Genomic DNA, 16940 nt, shown 5'->3' on the forward strand with positions numbered 1-16940 from the left:
CAATAATACGAGTGCTTGGTATAAGACCGAGCACCGCTTATGACGAACGCTAGGTAGATGACCGAGCACCAATTATGACGAACGCTTAGTACAAGACCGAGCGCTATTTAGGACGAACGCTTGGTATAAGACCGAGCGCTACTTATTTTAAAGTATAAGGGTGTAATTTGATATTATCTAAATTAAGGTATACAGTATCACTATGCTGAGCCGAACGCTCAAACATAGTATTTCAAATGAGGACGCTCGTTCTCGAGCAGAATTCTTTCCGAATGAAAGAATTCCATTTTTAAGTCATTTACTAGGAAACCGAACGGTATAAGACCGTACGATGACGAACGTATTTTATCATATGGAGTAATTTACATTCAAATTTTTCATCTATCTTAACTCAATATTTCTCATACAATTCATACTTTATAATTTCATATCCATCATTAATTCATATACTTTATAGAATTCATCATATTTACAACTCATACTCTACAATAATCATCCATCTTTTAATCCATACGTATCACCATCAACATGCAGTTCAACCAACAGAAATCATATTCATTCAGTACAACAGTGCTCGTTCATGCATACTAAAAGTGGCGCTCATGCATGGAGTGCAGAGTGGGTTTTTAATGCTACTGAGCGTGTGGCGGGGTGCATTTATGAAAGCAACCAGGTGACTCAGCAGTGCATTTAATTTGGATTAGACAGATGGCTTACGATTTAATTTTCCAAGGTCTCACACATGGCAACATACGTGAACTCAATCATGTTATAGCTTTCATCGGCACCACTCGAATGAAACAAAATGCAAAGGGAAAAGAAGATGTGCACAATTGTAGAAAAAACACAAGTTTTTTGTTGAGAGATATGGTGATGGATTCATATGAATGGATAGGGTTGTCACTGAGAGATTTACATAGTGGTTGTCAAGGAGAAGATGAGAGTATATGGGCATGAACTTGTTTTAAGTGAATAAAAAATGCAAAATTCTTTTAATTTTTAAAATAATAATAAATGGTGTTTTTTAATTAAACTCTATTTATTGATATTACAATAAAGAGCGCTTAAATATAAAAATACTCTCTATTAATTTATCTAAAAATTATTATTTTCTTAAAAACTATAAATCAAATATAGATAATGCTTTTCTAAGGAAGTGTTGTGTATGTGTACTCATTTTTAAAGCGTTTATTTCATAAAACACTGTCTTTTTGTTCCATGTTTTGATTTATAGTGCTTAATTAATAAGCGTTCTCTAAAGGCATTGTCTATTCATAATTTTCTAGTAGTGAATCCTTTTTTTTTCAACATACCAATAATTCATTTTGTGACATAAGTGATAAATGATGATGGATAAATAATTTCCATAGGTTTTCTAGACCTATTTGATAATACTCTTTAAGGTGATATATAATATCCCAGTACCTTGTAATTATTTGTCTTTTTTTGTCATAAATCAAACACCCTTAAGGTAATATTTTTCCTAATTACATTAAAGTTATATTCATAACTATGTTAAAAGTCATGACATATAACAAATCCAAATGAACTATCCTTCAAATATTATGAGTTAATCTTTTTTAATAAGAGTATCCTTCATTATTCTCAAATCAAAATGTTATTTTTTCTAATCCAACTAAAAGATATATAAATTTCATGTTGAAATTACAAGCTACAAAATGTTTTGTGACTTTTCTTCCATGAAAACAAAGATCATTTATCCTAAGGATCTTAACTCGTACATAAGTTCCATGCATGTCCCTTTAATTGTAAAAAAAATAATAGTTACTTGTTGTAATGATCCTTCAAATAATGTATGTATGTCAATTAACACTAGAATTTTTTTATCATTTACCTTAAAGTATGAGTAAAATTTTGATGTTTTAAGGATATGTGATTTCACTTCTCGGTTTGATAGCTGAATTAAAAATTCTCCCTCCCACATAATTATCATTCAATACATTATGAAAGTTTTGATTAATTGTTTCTTCTTATTGGTGCAAAAAAGATAACACAATTTTATTTTTTATGTTACGTTCTATTATATGCAAAAATGTAGTCACTTATTGCTCAATGTTGACCTAAATGCATCATTCATCATGTTAGTTGTCCTTAATTGCTCACACAAGTTAACGAATGCCCTTAATCCAATGCAAATATTATTATGACATTATTCAATGTGATTAAGGTATAAGATCAATTCAACCTTACAACTCCTTTTCATGAACAAATTCCCTAACATTGGTTGTCATACTACTCAACATAAATAGCATTTAGAATCCATCAACTATAAAGAAAAGCATTGTGAGGGTTGCATTCCTATAATGTAAAAGTTCCTTATACAAACAAATATTTAAATTTAATTTAACATTTATGTTAAATAATATTTCTATAACCTAAATATAAAAATTATGCATGTTTATAAACTCATAATTACGAATACTAAAAGTTAATTTACATTATGACATACCAACTACCTTTAAATAGCATACAAAAAAAAATAATCATTCCTAATTTCAAATTTTATAAAAATATATATTAATTTAACCCTAAATTAAAAAAATGATTAATCTTTCAACAATAATAATAAAAATACAAATGATTAAATTATTTGTTTTTCTTATTTTGTAATGGTAACCATTTGAAAATAATCCACATCCTAAACATATAGTTTACAAAATTATATAATTTTAGCATGCAACCATGTATAATACTCATATGTAAACAAGATATAAGAGTTTATTGGATTTGTTAAACAAAGTTTTGCTTATAATCTTTTCACTAAACAAAATTTGAGCCTAATCAACCAACAATCAAATGATCACAATAAGAAAGATAATGTCAAATAGAAGAAACATTTGTTAAACCAACACCACAAAAAATTAGTTTTCATAAATTTGATATTCATTTAAAATACATAACATTTTTGTAATAAGAGTACGAGTTATTATGACGTAGTTTTCTTAGAAAAGATAGCATAACTAATTATTATGATCAATATAATCATTGATGGAGAAAGAGGATTTTATGTCAACTTATTATGACAAGTGAAATGCTCTTGTCATAGTAAATTTGTCACTCGTATTCTTTTTAAAATAAAAGTAAGAGTTATTATGACGTAATTTTGAAGACCTGTCATAATATATCAATAATAACAAAAATTAAATTAATTTTAAAATGTAAGATATGTCATAATAATTTTTTTTATGGTGGTTAACTTAGCACTTCTTATAATAAATTGGACAGAGGGACAAACTCAAAATATGTTGAAAATATATTATGATTAATGGTAAAACACCTGTAATAGAATCTCTTAATTTCTTATTCCCTTCCTTTCATTTACGCGTTTTCTATAAAGCTATTTCTTACTCTCCTCAACTTTTACTATTAATCCATTGTGGAATTAAAAAAAAAAACAATTTATAATTAATTATTATGGGAATTCTTTTTAACTACGCAGAACCATGAAACATATTATTAAGTCATAATCAATTAGCATTAATGAAAACCTAAATATGTATAGTTAACGAAACACAATAAAATCACAATCATACATCCATAATTAATTAGGGTCGTTTGCATATTCAATTATATTCAACAACGAAAAGACCACCTAATTAATTATGAGACTTTTTTTTTCAATATAATCAATTATGATAATTCAAGCATAAATTAAAGAATAAAAATAAAGGTTAAAATTAGAATAAAAAATTATATTTCTATTGAGTTTTTATTAAACCTCTTAGATAATTTTATTTTTTAATTAGAAACTATTATAAACATTTTCATTAACAAATTAGCTGATTCAACTCACTTCACAACCAAAAACACTTGTAATTTTTTAAAAATAGGTGTTAATAAAATATATTGACGACATTTTATAGATTCTATTAATTGTAACGTTGCTGGAATTTAAAAAAAAATCTATCATTTTTTGAAATTCAGGTTTTACTCTTAAATTTAATATAATTTATCGTTTTTTCCTTTGAAGAAAGTAATAAAAAGGTAAATAAGAAAGAACTTTAAAATCTTAGTGTGTTTTTCATAAATAAAATTATAATATATATATGTGTGTGTAATATTATATTACTCATGAATTCTGGTCATTGAAATGTGAGAAAGTTGTAGGTACACGTCTAATGTTAACTTTATTTCACACTTTCACCACTCCTCATCTGAAAAGTTTCGGACTTTTCATTAGTCATCCTGAATAAGCGTTGCTTTGCCCATAGTAGTAATAATGTGACTTGAGAATTCTTTTGAGACACTTTACTTTCTTTTTCTCGATATCTTTTATTCTCTAAAACTTTACAAGTGTTTTGAATTTGGATTAATGAAAAGGAAGGAAATAATGGAAAGATGCCTCTATCATTCTACATTATTTTGGTAGTCTTGGACTCAATATATATTCGATAGATATTAAACTTTAAAAGATGACTTAAAGTTTATAGACTTAGGAATTGAACTACTATAGTGCTATATTTAATTTAAAATTTATTAACAAATATTGTTTGATATGTGTGTTAGTATCTTTATATTTTTTTAATATTTTTTATAGTTGATAATGTCTTCGAGATGAAAAATAATCTGTAACTTTTTATCTATAAATAAAATGTTAACTCCTTTAGTTAAGGGAAGAACTATTTTGGCCTTAGTATATGAAATACATATAAGAGTACTAGAAGGTGGAAGCGGGGTGGGGAATTGAATAACGTTTTTGGAATTCTTTCGCAAAAGTGTCTAATGACTTGTAAAATGAATATATAAAACTATAAGATGTTTAGACGCTAGTTTTTATAAGATGAGTAAATAAAAATACGTTTAGATGATAATTTTTCAAAAGGCTTTATAAAAACTTTAAATGAAAAATAATGAAACACAATTTTTATACTAGTTTACTAAACATAAGTACATCCAGTTCTTTTTTAAGAACTTTTAAGGGGTTTCACTAATCGTTTTCAAGATTATACAAGTTTTACTACTATACATTTACAACAAGTATTTTTATCACTCCCGGTTTCCTAGTCAATACGACTAGTCTAAGTATTATAAAGGGTTAAATATGTTTTTAGTTCCTAAACTATTAAGCAAATTTGTTTTTAGTCTCTCTTTCAAAGTAAGGTACATTTTAGTCCTCCTCCTTCAAAAAAACCTTAATTTTTGGTCCTCTTGGGAGGATAAAAAATTAACATTTTTTGTAAATAGAAGAACTAAAATGTACCTTACTTTGAAAGAGGGACTAAAAACAAATTCGCTTGATAGTTTAGGAGCTAAAAATATATTTAACCCTATTATAAATCACTCCTAGTCTCCCTAGGTAATCCTGACTAGTTTGAGTATTATAAAACACTCTTGGTTCCCTAGTCAATTCTGACTAATCCGAGTATTATAAACCACTCCTGATTCCCCTTGTTAATCCTAACTAGTCTGAGTATTATAAACCACTCCTGGTTGTCCTAGTCAATCCTGATTAGTCCGAGTTTACCCACTCTTGGTTGTTGAGTATTATGACCACTCCTAGTAAACAACAAGTGTTTGATTACAAGAAGAATAACAACTCTATTTGAGAGAATATTTAATCAAAACAATATATTCTTGAGTTCATGTAATTGTTCTCTTTCTCTCTTTCTCTCTTTTTGGATGAAAAGCATCAGACTTTGTAAGCTTGGAGCAAGGTATTCGATTTCTTATGACTCTCTGTTTTTCTCCTTTCTCTTCTTTAAGCATTTGCGTTTAGATGTTATGAGCACAAGTATAAACGTCAAAGTATATATTCAACAAAGGCTTACCTTTTGTTTCTTTTCTTTTCTTCTCTTTTATTCTTTTTTCTTCTCTGAAAGTTTCAGTCGTTATGGGTTTAGAGATAAAGTAGTAAGATAGATATGTGATTATAGATCTTTTCCATTTTCTCTTCACTCTTGTTCATTACTAATCTCCTTCTCTTTTGCAAGAGCATGCTTATATTCATATCTTCATCATTTATCTTAGGTTGAAGAGCATTAGATGATATAAGTATTAAGGTAGATTATAGCTGATATTTTTAAAATCTTTCTTGAATATACTCATTCTTCATTTTTCACTATTTTTCTCTTTCATTTTTTACCTCTTCTCTCTCATTTTTCACCCTTTCTCTCTTCTACAATAACAACAACACTTCTCTTCAATTGATCTTTTGTTTATATAGGTTTTCTTAATAGATGACCGTTGGATATTGAGTTGATTTCAAAATAGGTTTTATGGCTTTTTTAGGTAGCTTGATCAGACTCAGGTCTACGTTGTAGAGTAGTAAAGCTTTTTTGCATAAATAACGTGTATGGTCTTCTTAGGCAAGAAGCTTTAATGAAACATTCTAAGAATGTCTTATTATATCTCAATGTATTTCTGACCTTTATACAAAACTTCTGAGTTAAGCTAGGTGTTGTCATTTCCTGCAATATAAAGAGAGAAAAGCATGCAAACACCAAAGCACTTTTATACAACAATAAATGTTCTATCTGTTGATGATTGTACAACACATTATATGTTCAGAGTATATTTTCATATGTCAACATCACTAAATCAATGCATTGTTTGTTATCAAGTTGACTTAGATGATGTAGATGACATGCTCTTTCGACGCTTGTTATATAAAAAGCTTTACATAATCTCACATTTTTGTTTGAGCAAGGTTAGCGCTTAGATGCTTTATCATTATATGTTACTCATGCTTTTTAGTTCAAACACAATAGAGTATAGGTACTCTGTCAGGAATTCTACATTGTTTAGCATAGGTCTAAGCTAGTGTATTATTTAATGGGATGACTGGCACTTATCCTGATACACTATGTTATTGTGATGTGTGACATATATTTTTCGATAATGTTTAGTACATAGTCATCACACATGACTTATTTTGTCAGATGCTTGGTAATGCAAGTAGCTTCAAAGTAAATGCATAAGTGTTAAGCGTGTGAATTTCTTTATTGCATCATACATTATCTATTTGATCAGAATTACTCTAGTGTTCATTATGCACATTTTGTCCTAATGATTCAGATAGACAATTTTAATTGTCAAGCATTTATTTTTTGGCATATCCAATTGTTTAGACGCTACTTTCTATAAACAATATTTCGTTAAGTATTGTTTGATAAACTTCAAAACACGGGTTGCTAGATAATCTAGCTTCTCTTAGACGATTTTGTATCAAAAATATCATCTACTTTACTGAGTCAAGAGAGTTATTTGTATTTTTTTCAGTCAAAGACACTTAGCTTTTGGCTAGAACAATTGGTGTCTATCGTGGGGTTTAGTAAACTTGATCACAACCCCACTCTTAAGCTCACTACCATGAAGAAGAAAATAAACAACTCTAACAACCACGAGGGAGAAGGTAATGACAACACCCTGAGAATGCAGTAAATTTTGTCTCCACAATAGCCACAACAAATCTTTGACTCATACAAGTCATGAGAAGATGGTGTATTTCTCCTTAAACTTTAGTTACAACTCAACAATTAATCTTCATGATCTAAACTTGGCTCGATTGGAGACTCTATCCCTCCACCTTAGGATATGTATACTCTTTTCTTATCTTGTTCATTCATTAGATTTAAACCAACTAATTCCAAGTTTAATTTGGAGGTAAGGATTCTTGCTTAAAGCAACATTCCAACTTGATTGGGATTAAGCAATAACTTGTCTAAGAAAAACTACGATCTCTACATTTTAGTTCAACTGGGAACAGGTTGTAACTTGACTGAGAAAAAAATAGTAATGTCTACTTTGCTAAGAGTACGTCATAACATGATTAAACAAAACTACAAAGATTCAACCTTGTTGGAGGTTGGATGTATCTTGTATACTCAAAACTATAAATTCCAACCTTGTTAGAGGCAGGCTGTATCTTGTAATACACAAAACTACATATATTCCAACCATGTTAGAGGAAGGTTGTATCTTGTATACTCAAAACTACAAATATTCCAACATTGTTAGAAGCAAGTTGTATCATGTATACTGAAAACTACAAATATTCCAACCTTGTTGGAAGTAGGTTGTAGTATACTTAAAACAATGAACTTGGCAAGTTGTAGCTTGTATATGCAAAACAACGAACTTGGTAGGTTGTAACCTATATATGCAAATCTACAAACTTGGCAGGTTGTAACTTGTATATGAAAAATTGCAAACTTGGTAGGCTGTAACCTGTATACGCAAAACTATGAACTCAACAGGTTGTAACCTATATACGCAAAACTACAAACTCGGGATGATAAACCAAGCCATGAGCTTCAATGGAAATCCTATCACTAAAGGCTCAAACAAGATACAATTACTTTATATCTCTTTCTCTTTGAAAAATTACAAATGCTTATATGATAACCAAATCCTGAGCTTGATGGCATATTGTCCAACAAGTCTTAGTGTCCTCTAATTGTATTTCTTTTATGTTCATTGTATGAATTTTTAGCTTGTGTGAAACATTAATTACTATAAATACCCAACTTCACTATTGTATTTGCACTTTTGAGACAAATGAGAATTGAGTTTCTGAAATCCAGAATCAATTCCTCTTTGAAAGTCAAGGCTAGAGAATCTTAGAGATCCTCCTCTAGCCGCCTTCCAAACACACTTCCATTCTCTCGTTTTTCATTCAGTTTCTCTCTCATCTACCAAAGCACATTTTCTCCCAATCAACATATTTATTTAGCACACGTTAGCGCTCCCTTAGCCACATCTTCAAAGACATTCATTTTCGCTTCGCACAACACCAAACCATGAGTTATCATATATACTCTCCTTTGTAACAACTTAATGGTTCATTTAATAACTTTTGGAACTTTTTGATGTGTTGTATATATTTCAATTACGCACAAGAAAAGGTTGGGATGATTCATTAAAAAGAGGATTGAAAATATATGTTGCATATGAATATCCATCAATATTAAAGTATCTTCAACCATAAAAAGGAGATGTATTTATGGTTCGACTTTTTTATTGTCATTTTGATGAACCAACTTTCTCTACATTAGGCCAAGAGAAAAGAATTGAAAAATAATTATTGGCACTAATGAATTAACATCGTCTGATTTTCATCCTGTAAAAAAAGTGAACAAAAATATAAAGGATAATTCATATAAAAGGATGAACCAGCCATCAATGGGTTTAATGACAAAAAAATATAACTAAATAACATATTTCAATTAATAATGGATTAATCAAACATGACATCTCAGTAGAATAAATATAACGCATTAGTCTCAATTACACTTGAAATATAATACACCTAAAGATAAAAGTCACCGAAGATAAAAACAAAAACATCCATGGAAGAGATAAAAATCTAAAAAGACATTTGATGATATGAAAATTTCAAATGATTTCTTAGTAATTATTCACTTCTAAAAACAATAATATTATTTCAATAAATTATATCATGAATGAAATAACATAGAATCAAAATGAAGTAATTGTATATGATGTTTTTACATATAATATGACAATGAATATCATATTACTCTTCATTATCAATATGTTGCTTATTTTTTTATTAACATAGAAACAATGCGTCGTAATATGTTTATGTTGACCTTTTTCATTCTCACTTTCACCCCTCTATTATAAATTATATGTAAATTAGAATAATAAATACTTATTTGTTAATTAATTATTAGTGGATGAAAAGTTTCACATTATTATTTTTCTAAAAATAAAATAAAAAAATTGATTAACCTTTTAATAATATTGAAAGTAAATAAAATAAATAGATAGGTAAGTATCAACAGTAAGATATTTAAATTAGCTATGGTTTTAGTCACTTATTTTACCTATTACTTTTTGTATGTTTGATAAACTAATATATATGTTTTAGCTCTTAAGATGCAATTATTATTAATAAACTATGCAATTATAGTCTTCCATTAAAATTATTCATTAATTTATATATTTAATAAACTGCACAATTATAGTCTTCCGTTAAAAACTAAAGATATGAAATAAGAGACTTAAATTATATCACTTTATTAAAATAATCAGCCAAAAATAGAATAGAAATAAATGAAACTTTCTGTGAGAAAAAGCTTTTCTTTAGTTTGACATGATGAAACAAGAGAAGAAGATATTTCAGTTTTTCGATATTTAGTTTCGAAAAAACTACACAATTTTAATAGCATTATAAAGTTTACGAAATAAAATAATTTCATGTGAAGAAAAATAATTAAGTAAAATATCGAATTTTGGATTACAGGAATATACTTCTTTTCATCTCACTTTTGGGTCTTCCACTTCAATCTCACTTTTGTAATTCTTTTTGTCATGCTCCTTTGTAATTTACTTATCCCATTGTTTCTTCCAATAATATTCATTCCCTATTTCAGATTGCAAGTTCAATTGAAATATGTAAAATTATGAGATTTTAATATTATCACTCTGCTCACCCTTTATTAATACATTAAAAATTATTAATATATTTTAAAACATAAAAATCAGTGCACATAAATATATTTAACAATTTATTAGAAAGATATTACCAATAACTCGTATAGAATAATTCCACATGAATAAACTGTTATAGAAATTTATTTGAATCAAGTTGGTTCTAACTCATTCTAGTGAAAATATATGCCTGTGTTTTTAATTTTTTTATGATAAAAAATAAAATTATAATTATAAAAAATAATTTTTAAATTTTTTTATACATAATTTTTATTTATTTTGTTAGTAATTTTTTATTATTATAAATAGTTATCTTTTAAAAACTTGGTTAAATTTAAAAACATGATTAAATTTTAAAATTACTTAAAAAATAAAATTCATAAGATAATTATTTTAATTTAAAAAATATTATTAATTAAAAGCAGATATGACAAATGAACAATTAGTAGTGAAGATTGTCTCAATCTGTCCCTTTTTTTCTTCCAGAAGTGGAAATTGAATGTTTTATCCGCTTTATCTTTGATATCTGGTTTTATATTTATAAGTATTTTTCGTATTATCACAGAGCATGCATTTCTTTTTGTCAGTGATTATCTTCTACTGTATTATTAACTTCAATGAAAAAATAGATTTTAGGTATTACATTTCATTACATTTTTCTTATAAATAAAATTTGGTTTTCAATCATATAAATTCATCAGGTATTATAAAAACTTGTCTTTTTTATTTTCTTTTGATCCTTCATCATTGTTTTAAAACAACTTTAGTTATTTTTTAATAGTTCAACTATTTTTATTTATAGAAAACTTTAATAGATATTTAAAATATTTTTCATCTTATCATATTATTGATTATACTTGTTGTATGGTAGAATATATGAGGTCGAGTGGTTATCAATAATAAACCAAACGACCGACTGAACGATCGCCTTCATCCAGACAGTTAGCAATAGTGTCTTTATCCGGACAGCTAGCAATAGTAAACAGGCTAGGTATTAACGAGTTAGTCAAACGAATGCTTCCGAGCGATCGTCAACCTCTTAGACGAAACGATCGCATTATCGTATAAGATAATGCCAGCGAGACAATCGCCATGCACTCGTCAATACCGCCCTAGTATCGATCGTCTTAATAGCGATCGTCCGTTACTTAAACCATCGATCGTTTTAATAGCGATCGTCCGTCACTTAAACCAAATAACCAGCATGGATCAAATTAACCCAGTCAAGCTAAGAGTCAACAGACGCTCGATCAGCTTTATTCAGATTGGGTCAATTGACTCAGATAAACTAAAGAAGCGGTTACAAATGTATAACCATGAAAGCGCAAGTTGCGGAACTAACCAACCAAATATCAAAGATGAGGATCATGATCAGGTGACTGGATTATCCAACTAACCGGATTTCTAGGTAAACAGTTCATCTTATTTCTAGGTTAAATACGAAAAACCTAGAGGAGACAGGTACATTTTGAATAATTCAGAGAGAGAGGAAAAAAGATTATTTTTCCATTATTGAACTAAAAAGGTTCAGTCATTCCTTTTTCTGACTTGAGCGTCGGAGTGCCTTCGCAGGTACCCACCCCATTCTCCGTGAAGAACCCTGTGTAAGAGGAAGATACAAGGAAACATTACATGGCTGGAAGGAGAATACGTCATTCATCAGGTTCGCATCTCGGCCTCAACAACTATACTGAAACACTTGTTTTTCTTTATGTAATTTATTTAGTAATATATCAAATAGTTTGATATTTTTATCTCTTTAATATTTGTATTTATTATTTATTTTTATTACATAGAATAGTGTTTTGATAATATTTTATGTAATTATTTTGTTTTCTACTTCATTTTATCATGACAATTGCATACAAATATTTTATTTAATATAATATAATAATTTAAATGTTATTATCGTAAATCATTAAAATGTTAAAATTAAAAAATGAAAAATTTATATCTAAATTTGAATTATAATTGGTGTAATATTTTTTTCTATGCAATTTCGTTAAATATAATTTTATCGGTATATAAAGAAAGAGATTACTGCATAATTTGAAATATTTTTAACTTTATCAACTTTGTTTTATTATTTTTTTCAAAATTTATAAATATTTTGGTTACCATCAAATTTTGTTTATGTGGAATTGCAAAATAATTTATATAATTATTTTATTTTATTTAATTATTATTATTTGGTATCTAGAAATTTATATCATTATAATTTTTTTAAAATTTAATTAAAATATATGAGAATATATATTTTTTTATATTAAATATGTGATAATATTCTGTTTTTTTGTGCAAATTTTATTTTTTTATAAAAAATAATTAATTGATATTGATATTAAAATAATAAAAAAGTATATACTGACAGAGTACAGCTGTTATCCAATAAAAATGATGAAAAGAAATCTTATACCATCGTATATGAAATTTAAATGGAAACGAATTTTTAATTTAGAAATAAATATGTGATAATGAAACTGTTTTATCTATTTTATTGTCATCATATAAGTATACAAAATAAAATTTGAATTTCTTTTATATTTCATATAATAGTAGGGAAATATATAACATTAATTGGAATCATCCAAAAAGGTTTTATTGGTTTTAATCGTCATAATTTCATAACAAGTATTTTCACGTAATATTAAAGTAATAAACATTCACTTATACATTATGTATTTATCTTGTGATAGTTATGATATAACATAATACAAAGTGTATTGTTTATTTTAATATTTTAAAATTTATAAAGTGAAATTATATTTTAGTAGGGGTGGGCAAACTGCACTATTTGCACTGCACTATAAATCTATTACAATTAACTATAAAATAGTTTAAAAAAACTAAACTGCACTAAAAAATAGTTCAAAAAAACTGAACTAAACTACTTTTTAGTTCAGTTAACTACAAAACAATTCAGTTAACTACAATGCACCTTTTTCTAATAAATAAATGTAGTTTTGCACTAGTACAACTGTCAATGGCTAATCATCGATAGAGTTAAAAAAATTAGTTCAATTTGATTTTTTTTAATAATTACAAACAAATAAATTAATATTCAATAACATCACAGCATTTAAAAAAATTAAATTATAAATCTATATAATTAGAATTAGTAAATAATTATAATAAAAAATTTAAAAAAATTAATGAAATATTATTGGTACTATTTTATCATATTATTAAAATTAAATTAATAACTATAATTATTTATCATTACTATTTATTATTAATTTAAAAATATAAAATGTCTAAAATTTGATCCTCATATTAAATATAGTTTAATTTAATAATATAAATTTGTTTATATATTATTTTATATAGATTAAAAATTTAATCTCTAAAATATATTTCTGTTTATCTCTGTTTTGCGTTATTCGAAATATTTTTATTTTGACAATTATCTAGTTTAATATAAAAACTCTCATCTTTCTTCTCTTCTCACCTTTTTCTGAATTCTCATATATATATATATATATATATATATATATATATATATAATATTATATTTTATAATTATTTACATAAGTACTTTTATCTTTTTATTTTTACAATTATAGTTAATTTTATTAAGTTATAAAAATAATTACCAGTTTTTGAAATATAATTACAATATAATAAAATTTAGTTTTTTTTTAAAATAGATAATTATTTTAATATAAATTTAATAATATCATTTTATTTTAATAATTATTATAATAATAGTTAAGAGACTTGAAAAAGAACATTTATTTTTAGATTATATATACAGATCATATAAAATATTATTATATGCATAATATAATTTTTACATGTAATTTATTAAAATAATTTTATATTTAACTTCTACCGTGCTTTGTCATTACATGTCAATAGAAGCACCCGTGACCTATCTCTCTATCATTGATTCTCTGATTCAGCTTCACTTTCCAGTGCCACCTATAAACAAGTACTGTTAACTTGTATATAAACCGTTAAACAAGCCAATTCTCACGGCACTTCTACTTCCAAACCACATTCCTCTCCTTACTATTCTTTTGCTCACATTCTCTCTGAGAATGTCAATTTTTCATTCCGTTTAAAAGAGATAAACATAAGAGATAGTTTATGTAGTTAACTGCACTGTAACTATAAAGGTTCAGTTTTTTAAAACTGAACCACAACATGGTATAATTTAGTTATCAGTAAAAATAGTTTAGTTTTTATAGTTTAATATAGTATAGATAATCTATAGTTTAGTGCAGTTAAGTTAATTATGCCCAGTCCTATATTTTAGTATGTAGGTGTCAACAAAAATGACCCTAGGGCTGAGATTGAGGCCCACCTGGCCACACTCTTGAAGTTTGTCACATGTAATGTGGCACGTGAGTCACGTGTGACACCGAGTCCACACAACTTTGAGCAGAATCAAAATGAATGAGGTTGCCTCCAACACGAAAGAATCCAATTATTAAGACTTCAAACTATTTTATGTTTGCTATCCTCCAATTCCCCTCTCAAGTTATCTGTCATCATTGATGAAAAAAAATTATAAATAGTTTTAGGATTAAAAAATCATGGATATTATATTTTATTCTCCAATTGAAAATTATCATTTTCCACTGATTAATTTTACTAAATATTATTTTTATTCTACCAAATTAAACTATGTTAAAGACATTTATAATGTAAAAAATTATGATTTACTCATAATTTATAATGTAAATTTAACTGAATGACATAAGTTTTGAAATTTTACTGAAAATATATGAAAATATATTTGTAGTGCTCCATCAGAGAAGGGGTTTCTGTTTGTAGAATTAAAAATTTTACTTTTAGTCTTTCAGTTTTGACAATTGATATTTTTAATTCTAAAGTTAAATATATTTATGATGTTACCGTTATGTTGTATTTCGAAATGTGATCAAATAGGTCATTGAGAACAAGTATATAAATGAAAGTCTGCCTAAATTGGTTGTTACTTTTTTGGTGAAATAGTTGATAAAGAGGTAAATTACATAAAGACGAACATTATTATTGGATATGAAAGCCAACACTAATAACACTAATGAATGGTTGTTAATCATCTTAGCAAATTTAATGGAAGGTTATAGCTAAGTGTTAATCACAAGAAGTACAGTGACGAACATTTAAGAAGAGTTGAAGTTATATGTTGATAGTAGACCTAAGTTTTTATTCTTTTGGATCTTAAATTGTAATTAGTGGAATAAGTTACTTTAAGTATTGTATAATGGTGGGTCAAGTAGTTTAAGATTTCAATTTAGATATTGTATTATGGATTAAGTAGTGTAGGGTTTTGGTTAACATAAGTCAACGTAAGTTAACTCTCTAAGTTGACCCATAGGTGATGCCTTTCGTAGTGGACTTTTAGTCATAATCCACCTAGACCACCTTGGGAAACAAGGTAAGGTTCGTGATTGACTTCTTCCTTTTGGAGAGTAGTGGTCATGCATCCCTCTCTTAATATAGAGCTTTTCCTTTATTAATAGTTGTATCATTCTCCTAATTGAGAGAACTTTTCCATAGTAGTGATCACATGTCCTTTTCCTAATGGAAATATTTTTCCTTTGTTGCCCAACTTAGCAAAGTTGAGGTTTTTAGGGTTTTGCTTCTACTTTTGTGAGACACCTCTAGCGTTATATGGTTATAAATAGAAGTGCTTACCCCATGTAAAAATCACTTTGAGATTAGTATTGAAATGTTGTCAAATTTTTGTGTTATTCTACTTGTTTATAAAGTCAAAGCTAGAGTATTGAAACCCACAAAGGATGAACACCTCCTGTGAATGTTTCACGAAGCATGAGCACCTCCTTTGAATCTTCACAAAGGATAGCAAGCTTTAACTCAGCAACAACAACACTTAATCACAACTCTCATGAAAGTTCTCGCTCTATGCCAACACCAAGTTCTCAAAGCCACAAGCTCAAGAGTTACACAAATTCTAGAACACACTTATCATAACACACAACAAAACAGATAAGCTTTTCGAAATTCAAGTATTTTGTATGTTAGAATGAGAGTCCCAATCCAATTTATAGATATTTCACTCAAGGATACCTCCAAAAATTCGTTGTCAGCTATTTAATGTGTGATAATCGATTATCCACTTATAATAATCAATTATGCATTTAATGAATGCATAACGGTCAAAAACTTGCTTGAAAATTCTCATAATTGCTCATGATAATCGAATATGACAAGTCATTAGTTGGTAATCGATTATCCTGAGTGTAAAATGAGGTTTTCTTATTCAAAACGACTTACAACACAAACTAAGGCAAGAATGCATAGAATCAAAGATAAATCACATCTATACATAAATCTACTAAATTATAAAAGCTTTAACACAAGACAAGTTTCATGAAGGTCTTCTTGCAACAAGATCCCCTGAGACTTGACTTTAAGACATAATGAAAGCTTCTAATCTTCATCTTTATGCTAACAACAGTCTTCTCAAAATAACAACATAGCACAACAACGTTTCTTTGAAGTCTATATCGTCTAACACATTGTTTGCACGAAGCGTCTAGTTAATAAGAAAA

Source organism: Vigna umbellata, chromosome 1 (genome assembly GCF_029865625.1).
Source record: "Vigna umbellata cultivar VRB3 chromosome 1, Vumbellata_1.0, whole genome shotgun sequence".
In the NCBI taxonomy this organism is placed as follows: domain Eukaryota; kingdom Viridiplantae; phylum Streptophyta; class Magnoliopsida; order Fabales; family Fabaceae; genus Vigna; species Vigna umbellata.